The 6,996-nt window shown below is 46.2% G+C and overlaps 1 non-coding gene across 1 annotated transcript; it reads left to right on the top strand.

The window, feature by feature from the left end:
- The first annotated feature begins 1,368 nt into the window (after positions 1 to 1,368).
- TRNAV-CAC (transfer RNA valine (anticodon CAC)) lies at positions 1,369 to 1,441 on the top strand. Its single transcript has one exon. It is a non-coding gene; the product is annotated as a tRNA-Val (tRNA).
- Positions 1,442 to 6,996: the final 5,555 nt, after the last annotated feature.

Raw genomic sequence — 6,996 nt, 5'->3', positions numbered from 1 at the left:
TTCAGGCAGAAGACTGAGTCAAGTTAGCTGCAGTTCTATTCCAAGCTCTGTTGCAGATTCACTATATGCCTCTGGCCAAGTCACTTAAGCTACATTTTTCAAAAGCGGCCTCTAATTTTGGGTGTCTCAAATTTTAGGTGCCTGGCTTTAAACACCTATGACCTGATGTTCAGAAACATTGAGCCTTCAAAACTTCAGCTGAAGTCAATGGAGGCTCAGCATATTTGAAAATGGTTGTTTACAGATGGGCACCTGAAATCAAAATGCTCTAAATTAAGAGGCCACTTAGAAAATCTGTGCCTTAATCTCTTTGTTTCTTTAAAATGGGAATATCTGATGAGGCTAACTTCACTGATATTTGCAAAGTGCATTGAGAGCATTGATTAAATTCCCTCACTGGAATAATACCAATTTCTGAAGAGCATTTTGAAATGCTTAGGAAGAAGCCCCTGAAGAAGCAGAGTCTATACCCACCCCATGACATATGAAAAACAGTTCCTCCAGTGGTCTAAGGCTAAGCCACACTTGTACAACCTGGCTCATTTCCTACAACAGACAGAATTGTGCTTGTTAATTAAGCCATAAACTAGTCTGTCGCCCACTTGTTCAGTCGTGCATTAAAAAAAACCAACAACAACTAAGGAAATCTCACAGTTTGAACTAAAAAATGGTTTGCTGACTGTGATCAGCATTTGACTTGGGGAAAAAAAAAGGGGGGGGGGTGACGTGGATCTGTGCTCTCTCCCCCGCCCACAGAAAGGGGAGCAGCTGCTGCACAAGCCAAGAAATTTCCTTATTAGAATAAAGGTTTGCAGTGACTGCTGGCTAGTGTGCAGGGTACAAGGGAGATCCCTCCACACAGCGCTGAGGTCAGGGAGCTGCTCCTTAAAAACAAACAACTCACTCCTTGCCTTTCCTCACCCAACCTCCCCCCCCCCCACGTCCCCACCCCAGGCAGCCTGCTCCCTCCTGGCCCCACACAGCACACCTGCTGCTCTTGCCACTATGCCATGCCAGGCCATGCCCTCTCTCCCCTCCAGGCCCCTTTTTCCCTACCCCACACTCCTCCCCTCCAGGCCCCCCCTTTTCCCTACTCCAGGCCCCCTCTCCCCCCCATGCCCCACACCCCTTCTCTCCTGCAGGCCCCCCAACGGGACTCACAGGGTGAAGGCCACAGTGCTTCCCCACAGGCCTCTCAGGCTAACCCTTCCCGCCCGCCCCTTCCCAGCGGCCCCCGCTCCACCCCCTCCACAGCTGCTGCTGAAGCTGCCGCCCGAGCCGCTGCGTGGTTGCCCCCGGTGGCCGCCGGGAGAACAGTCCCAAGGCCTCTCCCTTCAGAAGGGCCGGGCACAGCAGCTACGTGAGAGGGTTTCCGTAGTGTAGTGGTTATCACGTTCGCCTCACACGCGAAAGGTCCCCGGTTCGACCCCGGGCGGAAACAGGTTCAGGGTTTTGTTGCTTTTCTGGCGTTAGTTTTATAAAGTGAAAGGCTGGGAGCTGGGAGGTGGTTTGCTTGGAGAGGGCTATTGCCACTGCACTTCACAGCCCTCCAGCCGCACCGGCCTCTTTCTCTTATTATCTTTTTTATTAGTGTCTTTGTTTCCTTTTTCTTGCCTTTCTTTTCTGGCCCTTGCGTGTTGTGGGGGGACGTTGGTGGACCCTGGCTTCCAGATCTATCCCCGGGGCCAGGCTGCAAACCACACGGCTGGAGTCCAGTCGAAGGGGAATGTATTGAGGTGACAAACAATACATTCAAAACCGCGGAAGTTAAGAACACACCCAATGGGGATAAACCCCAGGTCCCACAACCAGTAACACAACCCCTGGATCCCCCAAATCTCCCATATTTACAGTTGGGCTTCACTCCTCCCCAGGAGCGCTGGTCACCAACCCGCTCTCCGGCTGCTTCGGCTCCAGGTCCGCAGTCGGCGGCTTCTCGTCCTCGCTCTGTCACTCCCCCGCAAACCAATGGCGTCCCTACCACGCTGCCACTCGGATGGACAGTCCCCTTCTGTGGCAGTGAGTTTCTTAAACCAACTTGGTTCACCTTCCCCTCAGCCAGTCACTGGCCAGGATCATTTCCCGCTCTTCTGGGGTGTGCAGGCGGCACTCTGTTGTGCCCACGGCTTGCAAGTTCAGTGCACCCAGCACTTAACCCCAGGCTTCCCGCCTTTCTGCTCCGTATCCGGGTAGACTTGCCTTTGCTGGCATCCTGCCAAACATCCTTGCCCGATCCCAAGCATGTCTGACTCCATCTTGGATCTGCCATTCAATATGGAGTCTGGCCTGGTCGGCTCCCCTCTCTTAACTGGGGACTCTCTGAACCTATTTACAAACATATAATCATACCCCAACACGCTCACTAAATAAACCTGCACCAGAGAGCGATTGGTAACTGCAGGATGGAGGACATAGGCCTAGTCTACACTGTCTGGTGGAATTTGGCAGTAGTCGACGGGAGTTACGTAAGCTACACAAAGTTGACTTTGTAACTTCCATTTAGCACACCGTCTCCACAGCACTGCGCCGACAAGAAATGTGTACCTGTTGACACAGCGCTACACTTTTTGGGGAGGTGGTTTTATTAGATCTATTTCCGGATTGTTTGAGCGTGTCTTCATTGCCACTCAGTTGAAGTGGAAAACAGGCGAATTTGCCGCCGTCAGTGTAGACATACCCCTAGGCTGAAATCCTGGTGCAAAACTGCCACTGATTTCAGTGGCCCCAGGGTTTGCACCCCTAATATTCCTGCTTGGGTGGCTGGGGGCAGAATTTTTTTAAAGATAGAATTTAAAAATCTCTAATAAAAAGCCAAAAAATGCTAAAAAATCAGAAAGAAATGCACCATTCGTCTGATTTTGTGGGCAACAAACTTTCTCTGTTGCGTTTCCCCCAAATGAAGAAAAATTAGAAGTTGATCATTTAATACAATTGGTGGGTGCTCAGCAGCACGGCCTGGACAGTGTGGGCTTGATTAAGCAGCTGATATTTATTAAAAGAATTGCAATTCATATGTGCTTTATTTTAATTGTTATGCAGATAGGATAAGGCCACCACAGCCCCAGGGTGAACGGCTGAAAATGAAAGTGCCAGTCTTGCAAACTGCTCCAGGACCTTTGTGCCCACATGAGACCCCATTTTCCGGGTTGGGGTGTGACTGCTAAGATCTCATTTTAGTATTGGGACCTTTGAGACAGAATTGCAGATAGATAGCCCCTCTCATCCCCCAAAAGAAAAGAGAAGTCTGACATCTACATTATTTCAATAAACAGTGCATGTTCTGTCTATGTTAAAAATGGCAAGATCCAAACATTTCCCCAGTATTAGAGGTTTATCCATTCAATTTAAACTTAACAAAGGAGGTAATAAGAACAATCTATGCTGAAACAGAACTAAGGTGTAGCAGGGATGTGAGTTTACAGTTTGTGGGATCCCCCCACATGGAAACTACAATTGAGACCTAAAAAGCACGTGGCCTTTCCTATTGCAGTAGAGGCTGACAGGGACATACATGAGTTGCTTCTTACCGAAGTGGTAGATGGAGTTGCGAGTTGCCTCCCATATTGCTGCTGGATCTGCTGATTGATTGATTGATTTCATTTAAGTTTACAACTGACTTCAGTGGAGGCAGGATTGGGCCCCAGGACCAAAGGGAGCCATGGATTTCTAAGGGTGAGGCTCCAAGCAGTTGCTTATCTCACTTGTGCTTAATCTCCTTACCTTCTTTGCTGTCATATTCTGCATGTGCCTCTGCAGCCATGTTAAATGTCAGGAGCTAGCACAAAAGTCTGTCTGCACCAAAGAACTTCCAAGCAAAGGGTTTATTCTTATTCCATTAAAAAGTTGCTAAAAACTTTATCCCAGAAAGGAAGAGGAATAACTGGGACATCATAAAGATATGGGTAGCCTTCATTTGCAATTTATGGTTATGTCCAATCACAGCTAGAGGGAGATGGGAGTACTTTTTCTGTGGTTAAATTATTTCACTACAGCCGCTAGCGAGTACAGTTCTGATTGTGTTTGGTGGTTTGTGGTATTGTGTTGTTGCTTTGCAATTCAGATACTTAGGTAGTTGGACTGGCTCAGGGGATACTTAGTGGGATACAGACCTTTTCAAGGTCACTGGTTTTGAAATCAACCCATGACTGACACTACTGCATTTCAGCTATTGCCTTTGAAATGAACCTCTGATATTTTAAGAGTGCTCTGCCCCCATTTTAATTCCTCATTGTTATAGACAATGATTTATTTGCAAAATTCCTAGAAGAGGAGAAGTCACCAGAAAAGTCTTGCAGCTAGAGACCAAGTAGCATGTCATAATCTATTTAGCAAATGAAAATACAAAATATAGAAAATTCAAGAGAGGAGAGGTGGAAAAATACATTCACTGGGTCTGGAAAGTTACTTAACATTCAGAGCCAGGGAACCAATAGTTTTGTGATGTGGGGACAAGCAAGACAGAAAGTTTCTGTAGCTACCTAATTTCCCACAGCATAATAATATTAAGAATAAGAATAATAAGAAAGTATTAATATGGATACAGTAAATCGTTAGTAATGCTGTCAATAAGAAAAGAAACTGAGAAATTGCTGGCATTGCATCTCACATCATCATTAAAGTAAAATCCAGAAAGCTCATCTAGTTCATTCTCCAATCTCCATCCTCCTGGCCAGTACAGGATTACTCTCTGCAGTATATTTGCTATATTTTGTATTAAATGTTTCAGGTGATTTGCATAATAGAAATTAGAGATGGGAAAAGTTAGACCACTGAAATCCATCCCTTTGTAAATGAAGGATGGTTTCCCTGATAGAGGAGTAGCAGATATTAAATTGCTACTACTTGATTTTTAGAAAAAAGGCCATGAAGAAGCAGCTACCATTAGGTTTGCTTGATCCTGTCACAGCGCAGAGGGCTGGATTGATACTTCTCGAGGTTCCTGTCAGTCCTACATTTCTAGGATTACTACATCCCAATGTCATTTTTACTTCTGACAAAACAAATCTGCAAAGCCTTAATGTACTGAGCTATCTATTTTGGCCAGGGCCAAATCCTGACATCCTTACTCTCTGATGTTATTTAGTCTTTACTCTGACAAAAATTTATTGAGAGAGAACTAAGAACCGAGTGGGGACTGTAAGTAAGAGGGCAAGACTTGGCCCTGCTTGTTGGCGGGAGATGTGTTGCTGACTCAGCTCTTAGGGCTGCCAGGAGCAGGCCACAGAGAAGTATCTCTACCATATTGGAAGAGGGCAGTCAGTTCTTGCTTGCTTGTCTTTTTCTGGTGGTTGTGTACAGTCTGTCATAGTTCAGGGCAACTGCAACTATATTCCCCCTCTATGCAAGGGCATCCACTTTAGGCTCCCAGTTCCTCAGCCATCACAGCTGTTTCCCTCCTGCCCAGGGATTTTCCCGACTGCACAGTTTCCTGCCCAGGCTGTGATATTCCCAGCAAGCCAGACTTCCCAAACAGGTCAGCATCCATGCTTTGCTTTCTCTCCAGGGGTTATGATCAGCATAATTACCTGCAGTTATAAGTTACCACACCGCTCTCCATAACCAATCATATTTATTCTTGAGGTGAAAGCATTCCAGAGAAAACTTCAAAAATAATAAAAGAATTTACACACATGCTAAAAAGCTTACCAGATGTAACCCCAACTCCAACCTCAGTCCTTCAAAACCCATAACTGGGTTTTCCCAGTTTCAATAGTTTCTCAGATTCAGAACCACCAGTTCAGTCTTTCCTTTACGCATTTGGACCTTTGATCTTGGTCTCATGTAGCAGGTGACCAGCTGACAATGGCAGGGCATAGTTCAAAAGGCTGGGTTTTTTCAGAACCAGACACTATGAATTTGCATACACCATCCCTAGATATTTCCCAAGAAAACAATTTAACTCTTTTTGGTCCAAAAGTCCATTCTTTTCTGGCACAATGTTCAATACAATCCTTTGAACCCCCAGGTCTCACATCCGTCACATCTCCCCACTCCAGAAATTACATACAATCCCAGCCCACAGTAATACATAGGTCATTGATTTAATACAATGGACCCCAAAAATACTTAAATTGAATTCAGTAAGGTCTCCCAAGGATATGGTAGGAAATTGCCATATCTGTCACATGGTCCTAAAGATGCCTGAGTAGTTTGCTGTAGCAATGCAAGGTCAGATGGAGTTTGTTGTAAATGTGTGTATAGTGATGTACACAGTGCATGTAAAGAAGAATAAAAATGGTTCAGGAAGGTCACTCTTCAGTTTTTTCTCAAGTTGGTGTAGAAAAATAATGGGTCTGAGCCTTCACTGCCTGCACTTTAAGTAGTCGCTTTGGAGCCTGATTCAATGCATCTCGAGGTCAATGGAAGGGCTCCTGTTGACTTCAGCAAACACCGGACCAAGTCCATGCATCTGTGCAAAGTGCTGCAGCAGGCAGAGGAGAATCAGTGGTTCCAGGTTAATTAAGGAGATAGGGACAGTCGTTCGGGTGCCCTTCGCTGTGCATTTCCGCACTTTCTAAACTTACAAGCGTTATTTGAAGGGCTAGTTGTTATTTACATTATTATTTATGTTGACGATTTAAATAAATTAAACCCAGTCCGGAGGCAAGAACCGTCGCAGATCACAAACTAACAAAATATCCAGGGGCAGGACACAACTAGAGGCCTCTGGAGAAGCAGAAGAAAGCTGAGTTTGTTTGTTTTTAACAACAGGCCGGGGAAGGGTGTCCTGGCGTCTCATGGACAGCCTGCCGCTTGCATGCCAGTTTATTACTTTTCCAGCTGCCCCCCTGTATTTTGAGATCAGCGTTTTTGCCTGCTCGGCTCTTAACTCCACTTTACCCGGCTTTAAAAAACAAAACGGGGGAGCGGGGGAGGAAATCCCCCCCCCGACTCTCTCTCTAACAGATGGTAACCAAAGTGGGCCGGCGCGGGGGCGGGCAGCTCCGGCAGGGGGCGTTGTTTTGCTGCCGCTCGGAAGAGCCCAGCCCCTGCCCA

This window comes from Emydura macquarii, unplaced genomic scaffold (assembly GCF_026122565.2).
Source record: "Emydura macquarii macquarii isolate MOO-44397 ecotype Brisbane River unplaced genomic scaffold, CSIRO-AGI_Emac_v2 contig_1644, whole genome shotgun sequence".
Taxonomy (NCBI): domain Eukaryota; kingdom Metazoa; phylum Chordata; order Testudines; family Chelidae; genus Emydura; species Emydura macquarii.
Note: the sequence above shows the minus strand (reverse complement) of the source record. Positions and strands in the feature narration are given on the sequence as shown.